The 14,693-nt window shown below is 40.3% G+C and overlaps 1 protein-coding gene across 1 annotated transcript in view; it reads left to right on the top strand.

The window, feature by feature from the left end:
* The first annotated feature begins 296 nt into the window (after nt 1–296).
* Nucleotides 297–14,693, top strand: part of DISC1 (DISC1 scaffold protein) — a 395,918-nt gene continuing 381,521 nt past the window's right edge. The window contains exon 1 of the transcript XR_011496349.1: nt 297–840. The gene's annotated coding sequence lies outside the window, so the exon portion shown is untranslated. The remainder of the gene's footprint in view (nt 841–14,693) is intronic.

Genomic DNA, 14,693 nt, shown 5'->3' with positions numbered 1-14,693 from the left:
TTATACTGCTTGGGACTCATTGGGATTCATTGGATATGTGGATTCATACCTTTCATCCATTCAGGAAACCACTAAGCATATTCTCTTAAAATATTGCTTTCACTCCATCATCTACATTTCCCCCTTCCCCTTTCTGTGTGTATCTTTGGACCTTTTAATTTTATCCATCATATCTCTTAGCATCTTTTTCACATTTTTCTTTATCTTTTTGGACTCTTTTTTGGGTTAATTTTCTTAATGCTATCTTGCAGATCTCTAACAATCTCTCTCTTTTTTTTTTTTAAAGATTGGCACCTGAGCTAACAACTGTTGCCAATCTTCCTTTTTTTTTTCTGCTTTTTCTCCCCAAATTCCCCCAGTACATAGTTGTACATTTGTTTTTTAGTTGTGGGTCCTTCTAGTTGTGGCATGTGGGATGCCGCCTCAGCATGGCCTGGTGAGCGGTGCCGTGTCCACACCCAGGATCCGAACCAGCAAAACCCTGGGCCACTGAAGCGGAGTGTGTGAACTTAACCACTTGGCCAGGGGGCCAGGCCCTCTAACAATCTCTTAATTGGAGCTTAATTTGCTATTTAATCCATCTATTAAACTTTTTAGGGGGAAAGAGTCTATTGTGTTTATTGTTTTGATAACTTTTAAAGTTCTGTAAGTTTTATGTATTTTTCAAATCTTCCTGTTCTTTTTTCATAGTCTTATTCCTTCTTCATAGTTTATATTCTTTAAAAAAGTCGCCCTAATAATTTTAAACACACTTATTTCATAATCTCTTTCAGACTGCTGTTACTTATGTTCTTCAGGAGTTAATCTTGCTGCATGAATGGGGTTCATTTTATTATTCAGGTATATTATATTTTTTAATTTTGAGTTTACCACTTAACCTAAAGTTTCATCTCCTGTCCTTGTGTGGCCTTGAAATCTAAGCTTCTGGTGTTTAGTACCTGCTGCTGGGTCCTAGCTCTACTGCCTTCAACTGTGAGCATTCTCAGTTGATGTGGATTCCAGTCTGCATTTCAGATCCCTTATGTTTCTGAGGGGCTTGCTTTTTTTATTTCCTATTTTCCTTTTATGTGTTATTTTCCTGGGTTTATAGTATGTAGCATTCTACTTTAGGTAAGTCTTCCATGTTGCCAAATCTGATAGTCAAATTTTTGAAAGAGAAAATATTCTTTACATAAGTTTTATATATACATTGTAGAAAAATCTACAGGCAAAAAAATTTTATATTTTACTTGAAGAGATGATTACTATTAGCATTATGTTAACTCTGTCTAATTTGGTTTCTGTGTACATGAGTGTTATGTGTGTGTGCAAGTGTATATACACATATATAATTATAGTTAAAGAGGAATTACATTCTTTGTACAGTTTTTTTTTCTTGTGAGGAAGATTGGCCCTGAGCTAAAATCTGTGCCAATCTCCCTCTATTTTGTGGGTGCCACTGCAGCATGGCTTGATGAGCAGTGTATTGGTCTGTGCCCAGCATCTGAACCTGCAAACCCCAGGCTGCCAAACGGAGTACACAAACTTAACCACTATGCCACTGGGCCAGCCCCAGCTCTTTGTACTGTTTTATAACATGATTTTTTTCATTAAAGATAATGTCAAAACCTTTATACATTAATCAATGTATTCTTAGCAGGTGCTTTTTAATGGCTACAAAGTATTCCATCATGGTGCTATGATGCAATTTTCTCAACTGATTCTGTTGTTGAATATTTAAGCATTATTTTTAAAATGTTTGTGATTATAAACAATACCGACACAAATGTCCTTATAACCTCATCTTTGCCTGCATCTATATTTATCTCTTTGGACAGATTGCTGAAAGTAGAATAGCAGGGTAATATAGATGTTTTTGTTATTTACTGACAAATTGAGTTGTTTTCTTCTGGAATGATTATTAACCAGACTCCCTTTTGTAAATTCTTGTTCCCCAGATGTCTAAGATCTAAATGACATGGACATATATTTATATGTGTCTCTTCTTAGGGCTGTAGGCATCACACTTATAGTTTTCTCCTAAGGTTGCTAAGAGGTAGTCTCTGGCATGACTTTCCTACCTAACTCCACCCGATCATAGCTAATAGGAATTCCATGTGTCACACGTGCTCTAAAGTATCAGTACGTGCACTGAAGGAGAAAGGGTTCTCTGTGATTACTTTTCAACATGAAAAAAAGGTGTATATGCCTCACATTTATCTGCTCCATTTACCAGCACCCAGCTCCATCCTGTCTCAATGAACTTAATGAGATAAACAGATGTTATTTCTTTAATCTTCATTGGAGTACTGACAGGTAACAGCATTGTTCTGGGTTTACAAGAACCAAAGCATAGAACAGTCATGAGATGAACTAAAATTTCTGGGAAAATATTCCTCAGGTCATCGAACTTCCAATTACAGTCTATCTGTACTTTTCTAAAGCCATTTATATAACTGTATGCTATATCAGAAATCTCCAAATTGGAGTTGGTCTATTATTCAAATGTTATTTTTGTTAAGTTGTAAATTATATAAAATATTGCAATTATTCTTGCTAAAAAACATTGACAAGAGACATGATAAGATTCCAAGAAATTGTCATTAATTTTGCTAAGTTTCATAATGGCATTATGATTATGCACATATTTTTTAGATATGCATATCCAAGTAGATAGGGCGAAACAACATGAAGTCTGAGATTTGCTTCAAAATTCGATGGAGAGGGAGGGATGGAAGAAAAAGGAGAATGGATAGTTGAAGCAAGTATGGCAAAACTTGTTGAATTTGTGTGATGGCTTTAATGGGAGCCCATTGTACTATTCTCATTTGTGAACATTTGAAATTTTTAATAATTAAAAAGGTGGTTGCTTTATGTTAGGGGGAGAGAAAGAGTGAGAGAGGGAGATGGATTGAGAATCCTGTTGAGTCTCTGAGTTAGAAAAAGCCAGGGGAAACCTGTCTGACAAAGGGAGAGACTTGGCTGAAGCCAACTTTGTTATGAATTAGCTTCCTGCTGCCATCTAATGGTGCAAATAAGATATGGATATGTATGTGTATATACATGGACACCCCTCCACCCCCACTCACACATACAATTTCCCTTGCTCTAAGCCTGTGTCTGTGTTTCAGTTAATTATTTTAATTTCTTTGATTAGGATTTAATACTGGAAGGGATATTAGAGATCATATAGTCTACCCTTTTCATTCGACTGTGAAGAAATTGAGTAAAACATATATTTTTCCCTGCATAAGCATCTTTTTATCTTATCTCCTGTACCCTCAGCACAGTTTTGAAAGATAAAAAAATGGGGAAGTTGTTCTATTTCTTTTTTCCCCCTGCTTTTTTCTCCCCAAATCCCCCCAGTACATAGTTGTATATTTTAGTAGTGGGTCCTGCTAGTCGTGGCATGTGGGACGCCACCTCAACATGGCCTAATGAGCGATGCCATGTCCGTGCCCAGGATCCGAACCCTAGGCCGCCGAAGTGGAGTGTGTGGACCTAACCACTCGGCTATGGGGCCAGCCCCTGTTCTATTTTTATACATGAAACTGAGGCATGGGCCAGTGGTGGTGGCAAGTGACTTCGCCACTTTTAAAAAGCTAGATTGAAATGACCTCTTTCCTTAAACTAAGCCTTTTGACATCCATCGCAGAATTGCTCCTGTTGTTTTTCCTAGTGTTAGCCCTTAAAACAGAATTAAAAGTTATTAATTTCACCGATAGTGAGTAGGGAAACTATTCTGAAACCATCTCATTTTAAAAATTTAAGGCCTAAATTTTAATTCTAAGATCACAAATTCCATTCAGTGGCTGTAAAATTGTGAATGTTCAAGTTCAAAATTCAGTAGTAAAATGTTTAAAGCTGAGTTCAGCAGTTATGTTATACTATATATAAGAAATGAGATTGTATATACAAGACATGCATAGCGGGGTGCCTTATATGTAGAATTACAGAAATAACTTCACAATTCAAAATATACTTTCTCAAGCCTGGCATACTCATCTCTGACAAATGACTCCCACCCCACCTCTCTAATACTATCTCTGCCTGCTCCCTGCACCCTGTAAGGGTTCTCAGCTGATCTCAATTTCCCAAGTACTCTAGTGCTTTTCTGCCTTCTCTTTTTCCTAACGCTCTTTCCTTTTCCAGTGCCTTTTCTTTAAGGCTGAGCTTGAATTCCACCTTCTCCACTTGCCATGAAATCTTCCTTAATAGCCTCCAACAAGAAGCCTCCTTGCTTCCTGGGGATGCCATAAAGTACCACAACTGGGAGGCTTAAACAAGTGAAGTTTATTGTCTCATGGTTCTGGAGGCTAGGAGCTGAAGATTCAGGTGTCGGCAGGGTTGGTTCTTTCTGAGGGCTGCAAGGGAAAATCTGTTCTCCACCCTCCCCTGGCTTCTGATGGTTCACTGGCGATCTTTGGTATTCCTTAGCATGTGGAAGCATCACCCGCTGTCTCTGCCTTCATCTGCACAAGGCCTTCTCCTTGCATGCATGTCTGCCTCCAAATTCACCATTTCTATAAGGACACCAGTCCTGTTGGATTAGAGCCCACCCTACTCCAGTGTGACCTCATCTTAACTAATGACATCTGCAGAGACCCTATTTCCAAATGAGGCCACATTCGGAGGCACTAGGGGTTAGAGCTCCAACTTATGAATTTTGCTGGTGGGGCTGGGGAACACAATTCAACCCATAAAATTCCTTCTTCTGAATTTTCTCATCACTTTATTTGCATTTGTCCTTGGAAGGTATCACATTCTATATGGTTCTCTGTCTTGCCTCTCCTAGATTGTAAGATCTTTGAAGTCTGATTCATCTTTATATAACCTATAGTGCTAAGCACAGAGGATGGATAAATGTTTGTCAGGGGCCTTGTGTGTTTTTCACTATGGCTATCTCTGGCCCCAGGTTAGACCATACCTCCAAATGGCAAAAGGTAGGATTCTATTAAAATGGAGGCAAATACAGACTTTTTCTATGTACCTGTCTGCATGCAGTTAAGTCTGTGTACCATTGTTGGAGTCAGGACAAAGTGAATGGGATTTGAAAGTCAGGCTGAGAACCCAGGACTGTGATAGTCTACTTCACGGAGTCAGCAGGAGTGAGGAATGGACGGGGTGGGTGGGGGGGTGGGGTGGCTATCAGAAAGCCAGGGAAGACTGAGTGACTGAACAGGCAGCATGATGCCAGAGAATCAGAAGGATGCCACAAAATAAGTGAATTAGGATTGCAGGAGCGTTCCAAAACCTAATGCTGGTGTTCAGAGGACAGAAATCTTGTAGGATTTCTGGGGGACTAAGACCAAGCACCCGTGTCCAGGACATATGGCAAAGGGCCAACGTATCTGTTTAAGGGTCTATGCCCAGAACACAAGTACAGCTGTCAGAAGCAAGAAACGAATCTGATGATGCACCAGGCCATTGCCTTTTTCCAGGGAGCTTACATCACTGTGAAGGCCAGGAACAGATCCCTAAGTCCAGCCAATCAGCCAAGCGAGGCTCCGCTTGGAGAGAGGAAGGGCAGCACTAGGCTGGAGTGGGGATCGTAGGCTTGCACAGCCCTGCAGCCACCGCCGACGGTCTCAGCACGTGAGTGCCTATCTCCTAGAAGGCCAACCTTCATTTGCTATTCATTCAGTCAAAATACTGAACTAGACAAGTAGAAAAAAAGAATATTTTCCTTGTTCTCAAGATGTTTACCGATTCAAGGGGAAGTAAAGCACATTCAAGAAAAAGTGATCCAAATGCCTAGTAAGTACTGGAAAGTTCCAAAGCGAGTGGGAAGGAGGCCTCTTTGGAGAGGGAGACTGTATCTCTGAGGCAGTCCTCCTCAAAATGTGGTCCTTGGCCCAGCAGCGTCAATGACACCTGCGAGCTTGTTATAAATGCAGATTCTCAGGCTCCACTGCAAATTTACTAAATCAGAATCTTTGGAGTTGGGACCAAGGAATCTGTTTATAACAAGTTCTCCAGAGGATTCTTACCCACCTAGGGGTAGTGGGGAGGATGCGAACATACCAGGAGGCAGGAAGGAAGGGGAAACGTGGATAGGGAGTGAGTGATGTGGGGAAGACTGGAGATAGATTATGGATTTATGACTTTCAAAGCCTTTAGTTAGGAACTAGGAGTCTGTAGGAGTGGAGAACAGAGCAGGTAGGAAAGCAGTACACACACCGGGAATGCCAGAGTAGACTTTTATCATTTAGACTAGCGTTTCCCAAAACTGTGTTCCTCAGAGATGCTCCATGAAAAAAGGATTCCAAGAGCAAATACATTTAGGAAACGTTAGATTCTGTTCACTCCCCTTGGAGATTTACAGCACACAGGAGCACATTAAAGCCATTAAAAGTCTTTTTAAAACATACCTATTGAACAAGTTTTGACACTTTGCTAACTCAGGGTGTGGTCCACAGACCACCAGCATCAGCACCACCCAGGAGTGTGACCGAAATGCAGAATCTCAGACTCCACCCCAGAATCAGAATCTTCATTTAACAAGATCCCAAGGTGATTGATACATACACTGAAGTTTGAGAATTGCTGGTTTAACTGTGGGACCTCTTTTCACGGAATGTAATACAGTCATTCTGGGGGACTCTGGAAATGTTCTTTTAGGCAATGGGAAGCCGGTGATTTTGAGCACCAGAATGAAAGCGGACTGACCCTACCACCCTCACTACACAAAGCATTCTCAAAAATCCCATGAAGGAATCTCTCCCTGGCTCTTCGTGCTCACTCCCAGAGAAAACTTCCAGTCGTTCTCTTCCACTGCAGGAGGTCTCATTCAGTCACTGAGCTCAACAGAGAGACTGTTCTGGTCAGAGCCACAACAGCAGCTTGTCCACCACTGATCCATGAGATCTCTGGTCTCACGGAAACTCGAATACCTGTTTGTTAACATGGAGGCCCAACCATTGTTCTCAACGATGACCATATTCTAGCATGTCATCCAAGTGTCCGTGGTATCTTTGGATCTCCACTAACTGAAGACCCAGTCATTTAATGGTCTACATTTCTGTGCACTTTTTACCTAAGATATACCACAATATCCTTCTTTTCAAGTGTGGTTGTTTCAATACAATTTATTTTATTTCAAAAATAACTTTAAGAATTATTGTCCTGAACTGTTGTTCTGAATTATTCTCTGGTTGTTCTAAGTGTGCGCTAGTCTTTTTGAAAAGTGAGAGCCTTGCTAGTGTTGTTTTGAATCCCCCAACAAGAACTTAGGCTTTACTGCTTAATAACAAATGGTGGGAAAGCACAGGATTTCCTGGAGCCATGTGATATAGAGATTTGGTGGTGGCAGTCACAAAAAGCCCGATTGTTTATTACATCCCAAAGGTATGCCTGAAGCCAAACCTCTTTTTAAAGGAGGTTACTGAGAAGGTGACAGCTGAACTTTTGAAAGATACTGAGAGGACAGACATTGTGGGCACATGCTAGCCCCTAGGAGAGAGTCCAGAAGATGACTGAGGAGGCACACAGCCAGAACTGGGGACACTGCAGAGAGGGACTCACAGCAAGGAGAGCAAGGATCGGGTCAAAAGACGAGCACAGGGGGTCGTTTGAGGAATAGCGATAAAGGCGACATGGAGTTCAACCTCAAACCAGGAAGTCGAAGACCTCCGTACGTCCCCTCCAACATCTGCCAGCAACGCCTGCCTTTGTGTTAAAAGGAGGCCAGAGCGGGGAGCGGGCTAAAGAATGGGGACCAGTTTCCTCTCTTTGTGCCCCAGTTCCCCCTCCTTTGAATACACCCTCCACCTGAATAAACTCTGGTTCTCAGCGCTAAAATGGACAGCATTCATCCTGAGGAGAAAAATACTGCCCAGGAGGGCACAGCCAAAGGATAACCAGAGTCAAGAGGCAAGCCCCACTTCGTAACAGTTGGGGAGGGGGAGGTCATCAAGTCCATATGAGAGAACCTGTGCAATATCAGCCTAATGAGGCCCACACTGAATTTAACAAAGTTTTTTTTCTATCGTGAGGCAGAACTTTGAAAGAAGAGTAACTCAGTGATAAGGTTTTAGACACAAGCCATAGTGGCCACAATTGGATGTGTTTCCTTCCTTAGGCATTTTGGAAGGGAGAGGCTGACGTGAAGATTTCCTGGGAGCTTCTGCCATCTAGTGCCTGGCATGAGAGCTAGTGTTACTGCCGCCATTTATCCTTGCTTCCTTTGTAAATCTATGCATATTGATTCAGCGTGAGAAAATTGTACAGTCGGCCGGATGGAGCTGAATATAGTAGACACAAGGCAAATTCTATAAAGGTTGATGAAAGAGAAGCTGGGAGAATATATAGTTAGTAGACCCCGAAGCAAGTCCATACCTGCTGTTCTTCCTTTGCCTTCCCTTCGCTGCCCCGCCCCTTTATTCCCCTCCACCCCACCCTCCCTCCCCATAAAGTTGAAGCCAAGTTTCCCCTCTTGTCTTCTGTTGTTCTGTTCTTGTAGAGCATGTCGGTTGCACTGTAGGAGCAAAGCCAAACTGAAATTCTCTGTAGAATCTAGTAGTCATCATGCCTTAAGAAAGTTACACCGATATTGACGATTTATCTTTTTAACCAGATTTTTATGATAAAAATAACACATGCTCATTGTAGAAACTCTGGAATGGATAGAAAAGTAAAAAGGTCCCACTGTCTCCACACCCGGACTGTTACTTATCTTGGGGGTTCTCCCCAGGGCTCTCCTCCAAAACGCTGCTTCTTTAAGCGCTTAGACTTCCCTTCCACGTGCGTTCGCAGCGAGTGCGGCCTCCGCCCTGCGATCGCCTGGGGCTGTGAGCACGAGGATCCCTGGCTGAGGCGGAGAGCGGCCGAGCGAGAGCGCCGGGCGCGGCCGGGCGGGGCTCCAGCCTGAGCCCGGGACAGCTGCGCTGGCCGGCCCAGATGTACGTGCCGCGGCAGCACCCCTGGCTGCATCTGCTATCCTCTTTGACTACATCTGGCATCTCTGAGACGGGAGGTCAAGCAGAAAATAAGAACCTGTTTAAGTAGCAAATCCATTAAGTTTATTTTTAAATATGGACAAGTGAAAAATCAGAAAACAAAAATGGTTCATAATCCCACCGCCTAGCTAACACCTCTCTGGATGTTAAAAAAAAAAATTACAGACAATCTTAAAAGCTGCAAAACAGCATAGAAAGGTTCAAAATAAAAAGTGAATAGCCTTCCTTCCTGGCATCCCTCTTTCCAAAGATAATCATTATTACGTACCCCCAAATATGTACATATTTGTATACTTCTTTTAACGTGTATACAACATGGATTTTTACTATTCATTCTGCTGTTTTCTTTTTTCAGTTAATATTTCTTAGAGATATTTCCACATTGGCACAACTAGATGTAATACTTTTTAAGGGTGCAGAGGACCCCATTTGTAAGGTACCATAATTTATTTACTTATTCTTTACTCATGGACATTTAGGTTTCTAGTATTTCACTATTCCAACATTGAACATGCACTTATATCTGGGAATATTTTTGCTGGAATAATCAGTAGGGTAAATTCCTATAGATTTGAAAAATCAAATGAATACTTTATTAGTCATAACACATACACATAATTTTTTTCATCACCAGATTTTAAAACCAACCAATGCTTTCATGTTTTTACAGCTAAGATGTATAAAAAAAATTCTTAAATGCTGTAATTTTTGTTCAAGTGCTTTGAAACTCAACTCACAAATCTAGAACGTGATTAATCTACAAATCTATGTAGTATTCACAGTTAGATGAGTGTAGGCTTGGTTCTTGATGATCTAGAAGCAACCTGTTTACAAAAGTGCCGCCAAAGCATTTTCATGAAATGATTTAATTTAACGCCACCAAGCATGGACCTGTTACACTTTGGGAACAAAAATAACATTCCTAGGAGTAGGAAGTGCTGAGCCGTGCAGTGCAGAACTACTCTTAAAAAAGGTATTGGTAATTTTGGTTAAATTGCCCTTTAAAAAAGTAACACAAATTTAGACCCTCACCACAATATGAATGAGATTGAATCTCTCTTTATATGTAAAATGGCAGCCAATATTTCTTTTTCTGTGAATTGCTTATTCCCTTGGCTGAGCTTTGTAAATAAAGGAAATTAGCCTTTTGTCTATCATTGTATTTTGCAAATGTTTTCCCCAATTTGTCCTCTGTGTTTTAACTTTGTGTTTAGTTATTGGTTTTATTTTCTTTTGGTTTGTTTTTTGCGACAAAAAAATTTTGCATGGCAAATTTGGCAGAGTTGCCTTTAGGCTTGTGGATTTTCTGTCTTATTTTGAAAGGCTCCCCCACGGCTGTCAATTAATTAATCGATTTATCCATGCTTTTTATTTAAAACACACACCTACACACACACATACCTTCTGTTGTTAGGAAAGTCATATGTTCAATGAAGAAAGTTTTTTAAATACATATAAGCCCAAAGAAAAGAATCCTATGGTCTAACTGCCAGAGAGAGCCACCATGAACGTTTTGCCCCAGTATGCCAAGTTCCAGTCTTTAGTTCTATGCAATAATTAAGATTTTGTTTTGATTATGTCATGAACTATATTTTTTAAATATTTGAATTATATTTTTAAAAAACAGCTTTCTTGAGATATAATTGATATACCATAAAATTCACCCATTTTAAGTAAATGATTTTTGGTAAAATCACAGAGTTGTGCAGTCATCACCACAATCTAACTTTAGAACATTTTCATCATCCCAGAAAGATGCCTTGTGTCCATTTGCAGTCACTCCCCATTCCCACCAACCAGCCCTAGGCAACCGTTGATCCACTTTCTGTCTCCATGGATTTGCTTTTTCTGGACGTTTCATGTAAATGAAATCATACAATATGTGGGCTTTGGTGTTTGCCTTCTTTCACTTAATATAATGTTTTTGAGTTTCATTTATATCATAGCTTGTGTCAATACTTCATTGTTTTTGTTGCTTCCTGGTAGTTCATTGACTGAATATACCACATCTAGTCTATCCATCAGTTGGTGGACATTTGAGTTTTTTCTACTTTTCAGCTATTCTGAATAATGTTGCTGTGAACATTTGTCTACAAGTTTTTGTGTGGACATATGTTTTCATTTATCCCAGGTGTATATCTAGGAGGGGAATTGCTGGGTCACCTGTAAACTCTATGTTAACATTTTTGAGGAGCCGAGTGGGACCAATCTGTATTGAAAACTTCCACTAGAAAATGGAGTCAGAGCCTCCGGAGGCACCTTCATTCAGGCTCCTTTCTTTCCCCTGAGAGACTAGACCATCTAGAATAATGACTAAAGTTACAGGACTTTGGATAGAGCCTAATGTCACCTTTGCGTCTTACTCTAACAGAATGTTAAAATGGGTTTCTTCCTGAGTTTTGACTGAGCTCTAATGTAATGGACATCAAATACCAAAATGAATGTGAGACTGAAACCCACATGGGCAAAATTTAGAAAAGATCAAGGATATAAAAGGAGAATCAGAAGAGATATTTGTACACCCGTGTTCACAGTAGCATTATTCACAATAGCCAAGAGGTGGAAGCAACTCAAGTGTTCACCAATAGATAAATGGATAAACAAAATGTGGACTATACATACATTGGAATATTATTCAGCCTTAAAGAGGAAGGAAATTCTGACACATGCTACAACACAGATGAACCATGAAGACATTATGCTAAGTGAAATAAGCCAGACACAAAAGGACAAATACTATATGATATCACTTATAAAAGGTACCTAGCGTAGTCAAATTCATGGAAACAGAAAATAGAACAGTGGTTGCCAGGGGTTGAGGAGTAGGGCAGTGGGGAGTTATTGTTTAATGGGGACAGAGTTTCAGTTTGGGAAGATGAAAAAGTTCTGGAGATGAGTGGTGATGAGGATTGTACAATGATGTGAATGTACTAACACAATTGAACTGTACACCTAAAATGGTAAATTTTGTGTTATATATACTACAATAATTGAAAAATGAAAAAAATGATAAATTTTATGTAATGCATACTACAATAATTGAAAAATGACAAGAAGAAGGGGTCTGAGTGTAGTGAGAGAGGGAGGATTCATGTCAGGCCCTGTCTCCAAACCTGCCCTGTCCAAGGCTAGGGAGAGGAGCTTCAATGGGGTTGCTCTGAGAGTGTGATATGTATTTATTGAGGTTGGGGCACATTTGGAATAGAGTCCAACATGTCCCAGGAAATGCAGAGGGTGAGAGGCAGGTTTGGTTCACTAACCAGTGATGGAGTCAGGCATGTGCTGCTGTCTTGGGATCATCAAGACCAAGGATGTCTGAGTATTTCCTATTGACCAGAGTGGGCTACACAGGGAAAGAGCTGTCTGGAGTCATTGATAAGTCCTGCCCAGGAGAACCACTTGGAAAAGCAAAGGGTTTGTAATAGCATAAAGCTGTGTGGAGTGGACAGGCAGGCAGTAGCCTGGGGGATGGAGTGCATTGTTCAAAGCCTGAGAAAGGTGAGAGGCCTCAGCGACTGGGTAAATAAAACAAAAACTTGTGTAATCGCTTTGTGGAAGAAAGAGTTTGCTTTCACTCTATGTCGGGCCCAGAGTACAGGAAGCCTCCCAGCCAAGTAAAATCTACTCCCCTTCCCAGGCAGAGCTCCAGACTGCTGCTAGTGAGTGAGAGGGGAGAAAGAGAAGGTTATCACACCCTCTTCTCCAAAGGCAGGCAGTCTCTAGGCCTTGCTTGGTTAGCAAAGGTGGAAGGGAGGAGTTTGAATGAGGACAGAAGGATTGGTTAATATCTTGGACTGGGCACATACAAATTACTACACTAATGCTTGTTTTCTGATGTAACAAGGTAGAACCATCTATAATCAGACAGAGCAGAGAAGTTGTTGGAACTTTGGGACAGCATCAAGTGCACTAACATCTGTGCTATAGCTGTCTCAGAAGGAGAAAAGGGAGACAAAGGGGCAGAGAATCTATTGGAAGAAATAATAGCTGAAAGCTTTCATAACCTAAGAAAGGAAACAGACCTCCAGGTACAGGAAGCACAAAGAGCACCAAACAAGATAAACCCAAAGAGGCCCACACCAAGACACATTATAATTAAAATATCCAGAATTAAAGATAAAGAGAGAATCCTAAAAGCTGCAAGAGAAAGGCAAAAAGTTACATATAAAGGAAACCCCATAAGGCTATCAGCTGACTTCTCAGCAGAAACCCTATAGGCTAGGAGATAGTGGCATGATATATTTAAAGTGCTGAAAGGAAAACACCTACAGCCAAGAACACTACCCGGTAAGGTTATCATTCAGAATGGAAGGAGAGATGAAGAGTTTCCAAGACAATCAAAAACTAAAGGAATTTATCACTAAGAACCAGCTTTACAAGAAATGCTAAAGGGATTTATTTAAATGTAAAAGAGAAGACCATAAATAGGAATAAGAAAATCATCATCATTAAAAAAAAAAAGTGGGGCCAGCCCTGTGGTGTAGCAGTTAACTTTGTGCACTCTGCTTTGGCAGCCCTAGGTTCACCAGCTCAGATCTCAGGTGTGGACCTACACACCACTTATCAAGCCATGCTGTGGCAGGAGTCCCACCTATAAAGTAGAGGAAGATGGGCATGGATGTTAGCTCAGGGCCAATCTTCCTCAGCAAAAAGAAGAGGATTGGCAGTGGATGTTCCTTCAGGGCTAATCTTCTTCTTCAAAAAAGCAATAAGATCACTGGTAAAGGCAAATATACAGTCAGGGTAGTAGATCAACCACCTCTGAAGCTAATGTGAAGGTGAAGATAATATGAAAATAATCTATTTCCATGATAAGAGGGTAACAGATACACACACACAAAAAGGAGTTAGACACCATATCAAAAACATAAAATGTGGGAGGCGCGGAGTAAAAGAGTAGAGCTTTTAGCAAAAGATCAAACTAAAGAGACCTTCAACTTAATATATATTGCTATATATGTAGGTTATTATGTATGAATCTCATGGTAATCACAAACCAGAAACCTATAATAAATACACAAAAATTAAGAGAAAGGAACCCAAATGTAATACTAAAGGAAGTCATCAAGCCACAAGAGAAGGGAAAAAAAGAAGAAAGGGACAGAGAGGAACTACTAAAACACCCAGAAAAAAAAATAACAAAGTGGCAATAAGTACATCCTTATCAATAGCTACTTTAAATGTCAGTGGACTACATGATCTAATCAAAAGGCACAGAGTGGCTGATTGGATAAAAAATCAAGACCCATACATATGCTGCATACTATAGACACACTTCAGACCTAAAGGTATTCACAAACTGAAAGTAAAGGTATGGAAGAAGATACTCCACGCAAATGGCAACAAAAAGAAAGCTGGGTTAGCAACACTTATATCAGACAAAATAGGCTTTAAAATAAAAACTGTAACAAGAGACAAAGAAGGGCGCTGCATAATGATAAAGGGAACAATCCAACAAGAGGATATAACACCTGGAAATATCTATGCATCCAACATAGGAGCACCTAAATATATAAAGCAATTATTAACAGATATAAAAGCAGAAATAGACAGCAACACAATAATAGAAGGGGACTTTAACATGCCTCTTACACCAATGGATAAATTATCCAAACAGAAGATCAACAAGGATACAATGGCCTTAAATGACACATTAGATCAGTTGGACTTAGTAGATATATACAGAACATTCCATCCAAAAATTGCAGAATACACATTGTTTTCAAATGCACATGGAACATGATGTCCAGGATAGAT

Source organism: Equus asinus, chromosome 2 (genome assembly GCF_041296235.1).
Source record: "Equus asinus isolate D_3611 breed Donkey chromosome 2, EquAss-T2T_v2, whole genome shotgun sequence".
In the NCBI taxonomy this organism is placed as follows: domain Eukaryota; kingdom Metazoa; phylum Chordata; class Mammalia; order Perissodactyla; family Equidae; genus Equus; species Equus asinus.
The sequence above is the reverse complement of the archived record's forward strand: the minus strand, read 5'-3'. Positions and strand labels throughout refer to the sequence as shown.